Here is a 12,714-nt window from a genome sequence, read left to right as displayed (position 1 = left end):
TGTGGTGATATAAAAACTGGTCGGTCGTAAAATTTAAGGTGTTGTCTGATTAAAAATACGGTAATATATTATAAAATGGAGCCTGTTCTTGCTTTCTGACAGTTAGTAATGTCCTTCGATCTAAAACTTGTACCTGATGGCAATATCCTCATTGGGTATAAAAAATATCCGGCTAGGAAATTAAATTCTCGTCTCACTAAATAACTTTGTTATTAATCATCATATTTTAAATGTTTCCTATTTAAAATGTCTTTTATAAGATAAAGATGTTTTTACTTATAACTTACACTTTAGGAATTTACACACAAGAAAACATAACGTGAAGTCTAAACATATTTAAACATTAAAAATACCTGAGTTTTAAAACATAATAATCCAAAATTCATGCTTTGCTGTAAAAAAGCAAGCTTGCTTTGCTGTAAGCTTTTGTATAAAAAAACCCTTGCTTTAAATTACTCAGTCAAAGTTCACATAAAGGTTTAGTAGTTAAGTTTTGTAAGCACAACTAAAAAAAGCTATTTTCGTTCAAAGCTATTTCCAATGTAAGTATGGGCACACAGTATCCTTATTAATTCGATGTTTGCAAAAACATTTGACACGTGGTTTGGTCAGGTCTTACGAAAATGTAATACGAAATCTGCGACGAAATATTGCAAGTTGCCCACTCGGATTACATGTGGATCTAAAGCCATTATTAGTAAAAGTCTCAAGGATCATTTATAAATAGACTTTAGGAAATATTTCGATACAATAATAATATCATGTCTGTATTTATAGATATTGAGATATGACTATAAATATTTGAATACATTTTTTAGGAAGCGTATTTTTGTGGTTTTCAGATATTGTGAACATTTGCAGATAATAATGATTCAAGTGAAAAAGATTTTAAAATTGCAATTCTGGAATATAAAGTGTTTAACAATATTTAATTTTGCCCAGTTAGTAAGAAAGGTAGTGTTTATTACATAATAACAAAAACTATGAAAACATAAGTATTTTTTACTATACGACTTAAGTTCACAGACTTAAAAGCCCTTTTAAAATACGAAACGCCAGTAATAGCTTACTGAAAATCGATTATTATGATACTTAATAACTCAATCGTATTATTATAAAAACTGACCCTTTCTCACATTCAACAAATTACACAGGCTGTGATAATTTTGTCAACCACCTCGAATGTACGAGTATGCAAAAATAATCATAAAACCATGTAATTAATATTCAAGGAATAGTAAAAGCCGGTAGAAAATTTATTTTGTAGAAGGAAACGATCCGTTTAATTACACTTGTTTCCCAAGAAATCCTTTGACGTCGTTTTTATGTAAATATTTTTATTGTCATATTTCGAAAGTTGATCAAATCCTTTATGACAGGATGTGTAGATTTGCATGACGTAAAGGAAAATTTTAGAGTTTTATGGCGTTTTTGTCTGTGGTAAATCGGCGTCTTATGTATGTTAATTAGAAATAAATATCACTTGCTCCAACGAGTTCTTTAGAACAGTTCTTGAAGGTATGCAAAGTCCTCAACCTGCACCTGAATAGCGTGGTAACCTCTCCCTTATTACGGGAGGAGACCCAGCAATGGAGTATTAATGGTTACTTATACATTTGGTGTGTATTAAATCAAGTATACTATTTATAATGTCGCCACAGTCGAACAGTACGTTTTCATAAAAAAGTATTTTTTCTGTACTATGTTTTTAATAATTAACAGGAAACTGTTATTATAATAATGTTACGAAAAGTCCAGACGTTAATACATAGGTCATTGAACTAACTCCATTCTGAACAAGACAAAGTGTAATTGCAATAAGGAAACAACATAACTATTATGTCACCAAATTCAGCTAGTTCCTTAAAATATATTTGCTTTTTCTGCACTCATTTAACTAAGGCCTTAAAATAATATGCAGTTGCGTGCACCAAAACTGCCGAGCGGTATAACTAAGTTTAAATAATGTATAAACAATGTAAAATTATTTTTAAACTTGAAACACTGAATTACTTTGGCCTTTCGATTGCAGTAGGGATAGTTAGCTTTGCATCAAAGCCAAATATCTCTACTAATCAAATTTAAAACATTATGTCAAAACTACTGAATGTACCACTAGCTCGAAAAGGGGGTAGATCCTTTAATGTTATAGATTTTCAAATAAACGCCTGCTTGTTAAAACGATTGATTGAAATCGATAGCACATTATACACAACATCTTAACACACAGTTAAAAGTACTTTTTATAACTAGGATTATGTCCAGAAGTAGCGAAATCAGGCAATTTTAACTTCGTATAAGACTTACTCATTTCGATATCAATAAAATCTCCCCAGAGCAACATGCACCCTCGCATACGTAGGCAATGTTGTAAGCTATGTCGCAACATTGCACTTACGGGTCCGTTCAGCCCATGACCTTGGGTCCGAGCAGCTTTTCAAAGAGCCTTGGCCGGTTGCGCCACGGTACAGGTTTGAACCTGGCCCGTAGACCCACTGGTTTAATATGGAGTTCTGCTTTAATAGTAGATCTGTATGGCTAACTTGTAATTACATTGTAGAGTCATTCACTAAGAATTTTGGTTTCGGAACTGTTGACTGTGCTGTAGGAAATATTTTGAGAAGTTATTTCAACAGTATAAATACATACTGCCTTGAATGAAATTAAATCTGGTTTAAAATAACGAAATTGTAGTATAAATACAACATAACTTACGATCACTTGCAATTATTTAAAATGAGTATTTTTATTTTTTAAAATAATTATGCAAAACGACGTGTAAAGACAAATTGATTAACTCAATAAAACTACCGTAAGTCAATTAAGTTTATAACAAAAAATAATATATGTTCTCCAAACATAACTTATACTTTATTATGATTTAGGCTTATCACATATCTCAGTTGACAACTATTTGTAAGATGCCATGGTTGTACATTGCTTTCTCCCTTACATTATAGCGATAAACACGTTACATGAAAACAGCATTGTACTGAACACTGCCCACCAATTTGACGTACACTAGTTGTCAATAGAAACACGTGATACATACCAAGTCTTAAAAACCGTCATACATAATTTCCAATGCTGATAAATTCAGTTCTTCAATAACATAAATGTCTTCGAATATCAAGACCGCAAGTAATAAATCCATGATAAGACGTTATCATTGATTAGAAAGCCACCCCGCTGTAGATAATGTTCAAGGCGGCTGTGAAACCTTGAGACTTTCCCTACTTTCAGTCAGTTGGACTCCTGATTCAGACAGGGATAAGTAATGACGATCAACTTTTATGATAACTAGAAAATTGAAAAAATATGCCTTATTATGTTCTATTACCTATATTAAATAAACCTCACTTTATACGTTGTCAGTTATATTATTATGTTCTATGTTTTTCTAGTTTGCTTAGCTATTTTAGTACACATTTTTTTTTCCTTTCTAGAATTAACAGTTGAGCATTTTATAGGGATACTAGCGGATCCGACAGACGTTGTCCTGTCTAATAAATTAAAAATTAATTTAAAAAAACATTGTCCAGCGGACAAAATTGAGAATCTAAACCATTCTCAGATCCCCTTGAACACACAAAAAAAATTCATCAAAATCGGTCCAGTCGTTTAAGAGAAGTTCAGTGACATACACACTTACAGAAAAATTATATATATATATATATACGCAATTGTAGGTTTTGCTGCAAAAAGTATTTATTTATTTGTATACTATCAAGTTTGTGCTTAATTGTATACTATCAAGTAGGTAGGAACCTACTTATGTTGACGTAAATAGTATTTAATTTAACGGTTCAAATAACGGATTAGCAGATCCTATAATAAATAACAAAATATTTTTCATCGCAGTTTTCCTCAAACAACTGTACGCATTAATTTTGAGACGGCCATTTGTCAAAAAACTGGTTACTAATTCCGTTATAATTTACCCGGTTATCTTAATTTTTGTATAACTGTATCATAATTTGGGGTTACGAAAAAATCCAGTTTATTTAGAGAATACTATGACAATCGCGTCATTATTTTTTTACAATTTTATTTGGCGGTCCGATTTTTCAAAGTAATTTCATGTTCGAAAAGTTTATTAAAATATCATAAGTGTGGGCTTGATCATATAAAAACTATTTAAAAAGTACGATAAAATTCCAAAATATTGAGAAAATTGCCGAAAATATTTGATAAACAAGCACTATCCTTTAATAATATATACATTCAACAAAACGTTTGTAGTAAAACGCGTAATATATCTTTGGCATTAAGTCAGCCTTATAAACATTTATATAAGAAGTTAAAAATAAATAAGATTCGAATAATTATACTTTACTTCCGCCCTCAGAAATTCTTCTAGTTATTTACGTACTACAGTATTTAAACATTCCTACCCCCTTAGATAGCAAGGTTACAATAATCGTCATAAATTCAATACATGCGTCATGCACTCATACTTATGAAAACAGGCATTACTATGCGCTATCTAGTGAATGACTGACTATAGGTCAAGAACTTAATACAATGATAAGTAAAAGCTGAAACAAAAACCTACAACTCAAAGATGACAAAGCGATTTTCATTTTTTTGTCGTCATGTTCAACCTAATGTCAAAAGATTTTAAGTCGACCGAAGGGCGTTTGACGTGGCTGTTATCTTAATTGACAACAGGCATTACTGTGCACTATCAAGTGAACAAGTGACTATAGGTCAAGAACTGAAACAAAATACCTACAACGGAAGGATGACAAAGCAGTAACGCGATTTCCTTTTTATTATTTCATCGTATATTTAGTGGTTAATCTAGTGTCAAAGTTTTTCAAGCTCAGAAGGCCTTTGACATGGCTTAACAACAGTTATTTTAATCAGGACTTATTCCTACCTTCCGAAGCACGGATACGCTCTATTCAGATACCACTAAACGACCATCTTTGGAATGACCGCGTCAAGAGTTGCTTAGTCCACAGATCGTTAATCGACTGAGGAGCGCTACGCGTAACATCGGCCTGAAAATTCTATACACTTCTGCATTATGAAATAGTTGTCGATAACTATCTGGTTCTAGGCAGTCGATTTTTTAAGCCATGACTGTCCCACTGCTGGGCATTGGTCTCTTCCCGTATGTAGGAAGTCCGAAGTCCGAAGTAGTCCGAAGTCGGAAGTCTACAGGAAGAATTCGCGTCTCAGAACAAATATTACTAGGCACTATAGAGTCTATAGGTCAAGAACCAAAACAAAAAACTTACGAATGGAGCATGACAAATCAGTTGTATAATTTCTTTCGTGATTACGATCACGTATCGATTGAGAAAATTGTTCAAGGTGATGGCCAAATGATTAATCATTCTGTGTTGTGACTGATGATGGATGGGTAGGCCTAGAATTAGGCTTGACCTATGGTTGGGAGAACAACATTGACATATTTTTTAGTGGACGTCATGGCGAATGTTGCATCAGCCACCTTTATGAATTATTCCTGAGATTAGCGCGTTCAAACAAACAAACAAACAACCTATCAAAATAACAAACAAACTCTTCAGCTTTATAATATTAGTATAGATGATAGAAAAAGCTACGACTATGTCGATGCATCAAGATTATACCGATTTGGTATAATGAATATAATGCTAAAATATATCAGTATATCTTAAAAGTGGTTATTTTATAAAAAACACACTGAAACTGATAAAACATTGTTAATAGTCGGAAAAAATCAATTTTACTATACATATAGAAAGATTTTTGTCGCAAAAAGCACAGATTTATACCAATGCAGCTTTGGCAGAGCACACGAGCATAATGATTTTTTCATTCAATATTTTGCCAATCAGAGATCTAAATAGTTTTAACAGGCAATAAAACAACAATTGATTGATATACAATCACATAGCGACAAACCAAATCAAATTATTAATAAATGCACATGACAATTATACAGCCCATAATAGTAAGTTCAGACTATCTACATGGTGTTCACCTTAATATGTAACAATGAATGACGCACAAACACTTTAGTTAGTGATAACATATCATAGATGATAATCACGGAGACATGACGTAGTGGCTGGAAACACCTGGACATGATCAGCATAGAATAGAGATGACTAGCATACATTAAGTTAGATGTTTGCATTGGTTTAATTGATTAAAATCGAACGACATAATAAGCATTAGCATAATTTAAAAGCGTGAAATAGGAAACAAATGACAAATGTTGTTAAAATTTGGGAATAAAACCCAAAATCTCTTGCCTAGCAAACACAAACACGCGCTAACAAAACAGTAGTGTATTCGACTACATACAATACTGTTAAACAGTTAAGTTACTAATTTTAAAATGTATTATTATTAGTATATACAACTTTAAAATTAAAAAAAATAGATAGTCGTAGGAAGATAGGTGAAAATACTTTTAAAAACTTCCTTTGGCAGATATCATTGTAATGTTATTTGGACATAACCTTTGACTTTTATAATGTTCCCGATAAATATTTACATGATCTTCGAAATGTAAAGTATAAAGGTAACTGGTATTTGCTATCTGCTTGGCAAAATAGCAGGCATGTTGTAGTAACGCCCTCTTTACATTATACGAGTAGAGCTTCTTTTTAGTTTATTTTTCATTCCAATCAGGGCGTCCACTCCAGTCCAACTGTAATTATGTGAAAGATCAAGCCGATGACTTATTCGGAATTGTTATGAACACGCACATTACAGTCGCCCAGTTTTTTCTCAATGCTAAGTTAGAGCCTTCTGTTCACTGCGATCCTGCGAATCTTATTGAAGGATGTCCACATTTTCTAATATTGTCCACCATGCTACCAGGCAACACTCACAGCACATTTGGTATACTTCAATTTCACTTAAAATGTAGTCGTTCTGAAATCACCCCGATTGATTTACACTTAAACAACATGCAATACATTGCTGCATTGACTTAACGTGTCATTCACTATAACCTAAAAAAGAAAACAGTGTAAAGCAAAGTGGCTTTCAAATTGTTTTCAACTGAGATACGTGAAAGCCTGGAACGAATCACTGGAATGAAGCGCTACTGGAATAACGTGAACCGGTTCCCAAGTGACGTAATCTTCAAATATCCCATAACCGTAACATTTGTACTGTATCATTACATGTACAGTGTTCGCGAACGGAACTTGAGGCTCAAGGTCGCCGCGTTCATTCAATATTCCGTCCACACGTATATGTTTCGAGACTTCTTTATTAAAGTTTAATCATGTGTCGCATACAATCGGCTGGTATTTTTGGATTGTTATTGATGTGCATGGATAACAATGTAGCGTTTTGGAATTCTTGAGACGACAAGCTCTGGTTGAAGAATAAATCTGGTTACTAAATGTACTACTACTATGCATTATTTTTTTTGACCACTGTGTGATGGATTTTGTTGTTATTTCATATGTCTCATCTATAGAGCCAGTGTGGGCGCATTTGGCTCTTCGAATCATGAGGGTCCATATTCGATAAATGGCCATGATTAAGATACATATCAACACTTTTTCTAGGGAACATTTTATTTAAAAACGGAGACTTAAATTTTAAAAAAAAGTATGTTTAGATTAAAGAAATTTCGAAAGGTTCAGACGTTTCAAAGGTTCATTTAGTCTTATCAAGCAGATATCTTTTTTTCTATAAAGTTTCAAAAAGAAAAACTAAAATATTATTACGAAATAACACTAACCTCACGATCAGTAAACGCCCCTAACCTGCCTCAGTAGTTTTATTACTTTATTTCTCATTAAATATTAAAATGTAACCTAGGCCATAGGCCATGGTCGATTTACGCAAATATTTAAGACTATGTCAAGTTTTAGACACTAGTTAGCTTAGTTATTACTTGTTTAAATGTTATTAAATGAGTAATGTTTTTTTTTTCTCGTCGGTTTAATACTACTACCTTGTTATGCAATTGTATATTGAGACAAAGATCAAAAGTTAGTAGCATAAATAAAATGTGCATTGTGCGTATTTTATTTTTGAGATAAATCATATTATTATTAACTCAGTATATTTCCATACAATTTTGACTCCAAACGATACGACGTTTTTTCAGAAAAAAAAATGTTATCACCTTGGCTACTATATATAAAATCATCGTTAACTTACTGTACTATGTAGTTCCTATAACATAAGTGATTTATTATAAAAAAATTCAATAGCCATAGTATTAACTGGAAAAATCAGAAATTTGAAACATTTACCAGCTTCTATTAATCTCAACTTCTCGATAAAATATACTATATAACGATGTGGTCATACTAAAAGTCTCTAAGAGGCCTATTTATATTAAAATTCTACTATATTGACATAACCAATATTAAAACCTACACATTTCTTGTGCCTACATCTACATAAAACACATCAACTATCCCAAAATACCTGTACAAACCCATTTGCATAATAATATTTTTTTCTACCTATTATTATTAAAAATCATGCCTTCAAGGAAATCTAGAAGAATGTTCTGTGATGTAACTAACAAGATACGTAATATACATATTTATCTATAATAATACGGTCCTAAATGGCAAATAATTTACTAGTAGGTATGGCACGACAATCCAGTTTTTCAAGGACTTGAACAGAAAAAAATGCGTATTATTATTGTAGTGAAGTCGATAAATGTAACGAAATGGAAGCAAAATCTTAATTATTCATTACTTCTAGTTTGAGAAAAGACGGATATGTTTTTTTAAAAACTTACATTACCGGCATCAAACGACAAGAAAAGAGTTGAAAAAAATCTAGGTATAAAGAATATAGCATACAGGTATTCATGTACTTCTAGTATCAAATCGCTACTATCTCTCTACAATATATCCCTCATAAATGCATCTGGCGCAGTGATACAGAATGGTCAGCATAACATTACTAATCCATCGGAGATTAGAGATTCATTCCCCACAAGTAATAAAAAATATAGCCCAGTCCACAAATTGTATTTGAGACTCCCATGTCTGAGTTGTCCGTTGTTTTCAAGCAATTAACCGGCTAAAAATTCTCAATTTTTTATTACCCTGTCTTCCTTAGAGCAAGTGATAATTAATTCAAATAGAAACATGGCTTCGAAATGTCATCGGTATGTTGTCTCGGGTTCGAACCTTCGACTACTCGCGTGGGAGATTTTATATCGAAAAATCGTGATCAGTAAACAACCCTATTACAATGTCATCTGTCTAACACATAGGTCACGGCAAGCACTTTGTATATACTGCAACTATTGCGAACTAATATATTCGTTTAACGTGCAACCGGCATACAATGAAATTTCGAAACATGGAGTCGCAAGTTCAAGGCCGACATTATTTCTACATTCAGTTTGATTGATTGTTTGTATGATAATTAATTAGTGTTAATAGATGAAGGGTACGTGATGCGATTGAAAATACATTATAGACTATTAGTGGTTAATTAAATTTTCAGTGTTTAATTGGTCATGTATGTGATTGTCGTAATTGAAAACGTTTATAATTTGTGTCAGAGTTACAATGTCTCTATATATCTATTTGCTATCTTTCTTGGTTAAACAGATTTTTGTCCAGATTTCTAAATTCTTCCAATTATACTCAAACTAATCTACCTAAATATCTTTTCATCATTTATTGTAATTTCATTCCATAAACTTCATGTCGATTGGTAAATAAAACCCTGGCTCTTTACTTTAAAAGCTTATATTTTCATGTTTCTTTTAACTCCTTACTCATGTTGTGTCCTCGTCCTATCGTCTATTATTTCTCTTCCTCCCTTACTCACTCATTCCCATTTCCCATTCATTCTCTTTCAATCAGATATCCTGATCACTCTTACAATACCTTTTCATCCAACACTCATATGGGCAACGTGTATTGTTTAATAAATAAGGAATGTAATCTAGAACATACCACGGTACTAAACCACACATTTTTTAGACGTTATACATAAAAATAAACCAGATTTTATAGAATACTTAAGAAAGATAACAATTTTACGGACGATATTAGAATAACCACAATATGGATTTCCCGTGAGATAATTATCTATGAAACAAATAAAATTCTAACCTCTTTAAAGGTCAACACTTGAATAAGAAAAATAAAAAGTCAAATATTAAAGTGGTCATTGATATTTAAAATCAAATATCAATTGATTTTGAAAAACGTGAGTCCATTACGTCATCTTTATCTTTTTTTTTCGTCTATTACTGCATTAGTGCATAAACTAGTATTTCTTATTTCTTGATTTTAGTAAGTACGACGACACAAAGACAAGAAAACAACGCCAAATTTCCTACACCTGTGATTTTGCAAAAAGATCTGTGGTCAAATTAAGTGGCAACCCTTAAATAATTTAATACTTCTAAATTCACACTTAGATAGATACATTAACAAACAGGCTTCAGAACAGAACCTCTAGTAGTAGAGCTCATCACACAAATATTTGACCAGGGTGGCATTAGAACCAAACACCATACGCGGCGGAAACGTGCAGTTAGTCCATTATTGGCGCTTAAATTATAGATGTTGGTTAACTATGCCCCGTTTTTTAAAACACAATTGCTTGGTAAACAAACCCTTAATCTTCATAAGAAATAATGAGCTCATTACCGCCCACTGATTTCTAAAAAACCTTCTAGAATGTTCTTTCGACAGCTCTCAGTCCTACTTACACACTTATTTCAATACTTATCTCGACTTCTAGACTAAATTATCAATATTTATAAGTTTTCAAATATCGTAATACCCAGAAATGCACTTTGAAACAATTATGTCACGTGACTAATAATATATATGTTTTTGATAGTATTTTTGTAATAAATAACCAGTTTATGCATAGGTGAAGGATAACAAAAGTCTTAAATTAAAATGTATAGACTGCATTTCTTAATATCGAAAGTAAACTCGCACGTGAATGTTAATGATGGATTTTGTAATAGATTATGATCTACTAATCACTACTGCATTTATCACGTTCTAAAAAACGATATAGATACTTTAAAAAGCAGCATAAATTCGATGTCTAGTAGAAGATATAATCTTGTTTAACGTTTCTGACGTTTTAACCGTGGTAGACTGAAGAATACAAATAATTCTTTCCGAGCCCTTTCGACTAGTCAATATAATGACGGAAATTTAAAAAATATTTTGAACAGAACTAGAGAGTTTAAATTCGCTTGCAACAATTTTGTAGAAAATAATTTTCTTTTGAAAAAAAAAAAAAAAAATTAATTAAAAAAAAAAAGAAAAAATAATTTATTTTTAAATTAATTTTTTTTTTGAATAAAAACCGCTTAAAATATATTTCAGCCATGCTTTTTGTTATTTTAATTTTAAATTTAAACTTATTTTAATAGATTTCCCATACAATATATCAACAATGTGTAAACTGCAGTCTACAACGGTTACCATATCGAAAACCAGCGGGAAATCTGTTATGATTCCATTTAACATTCATAACAAGTACCCAATACATCACTAGATCTGTGCCACTAGGTATAAATATCACTAGAAAACTGTCAACTATAAACTATGTAACACTAAACCGAAACAACGCGATATAAATCGTGGAAATAAAAAAACATTCACTATTTATGAATGTATGTAAACGTGTATCGCGTTTCCTAGTTTCAAGTGATGACAAATTCTATTTTATCGCAGTTTTACTTAAATTAATGGTATTTCGACGATTTCAGTAATATTCTAAGACAAACAACAACTAGACGGGAACTGTAGTGCTAAAAGAGATATGAGTGAGTGTGAGGTTTCCGAAGACGATGTTCAGGACAGAGCGAAGTAGAGGAGAAAGGTTGGGGATGCTGATCCTACTACCATATGGGATTCGTAGCATGGAAAAGAGAGAGAGAGAGAGAGACAGAAACAACAAAAAAATATAGTTCACTTATTCTCTCATAGGACCTTTTATAATTAAATGTCGTCAGAATTATTCTTAAAATAGCCCGTGGGCAGCCAAAATGGCAAGACTGGAACAAAGCATTTGACATTTCGACGACAGCAGTTCGATATGACCGTGATCTTGCTATATTTGTTGTCTAGGTATTAATAGAGAATGATTAATTGGGCTACAAAACGTAACATATAAAACAATTTACAATATCCTGCTATATGTAGCCAAACGACTGCATTCCAAATAGCAAATTAAATGTCATCAACTGGAATACCGAAACCGTCCATTACAAGTACGAAATTAATTGTCTATTATCGATAAGGGTGGAGTGTTTATCCTTGCCAATAATTACATAGAACCTTACAATAATGAAAATAATAAAAGGGACACTTCAAAGCGAAACCCGAATATGAATTTTACAAACCGCATACCCAATCGTAATAATAATTCTACTTCAGTTCGATAACATCGAACAATGCCGACTCAAAATTGGCTCCCATTGTCTAAAGGGTTGGAATCAATAGCGAATTCTTTGTATATTTTCAGCAAGCAGTGGTCAAGGGCCATTGTGTTGCTCAATAACAATTGTAATTCAAAATCAAGTGGGGGACCAAATAAGCTGACATAGTAGACGACTGGACGACTCTCGGAATATTAACTAAGTTCAAACCTTGGAGCACTCGTGTTCGTGATCTAGATGATTATTATGTACTCATACTTTATTTATTTACAATATGATTAATGTCTGTAAGTGCTATGGTGACATATCGTTTCTTTAAACATTTAATAGCTTAATAGTAGTTATTTATTGTG

At 32.2% G+C, this 12,714-nt stretch overlaps 1 protein-coding gene across 1 annotated transcript in view; it reads left to right on the top strand.

Annotated features, from left to right (window-relative positions):
• The window catches only part of drd (drop dead), a 52,598-nt gene that overhangs the window by 15,191 nt on the left and 24,693 nt on the right, over positions 1–12,714 (top strand). The gene's annotated exons all lie outside the window — the stretch shown is intronic.

The sequence above is a fragment of the Anticarsia gemmatalis genome, chromosome 7, assembly GCF_050436995.1.
Source record: "Anticarsia gemmatalis isolate Benzon Research Colony breed Stoneville strain chromosome 7, ilAntGemm2 primary, whole genome shotgun sequence".
Classification (NCBI taxonomy): Eukaryota; Metazoa; Arthropoda; class Insecta; order Lepidoptera; family Erebidae; genus Anticarsia; species Anticarsia gemmatalis.
This window is presented reverse-complemented; position numbering and strand designations above follow the sequence as displayed.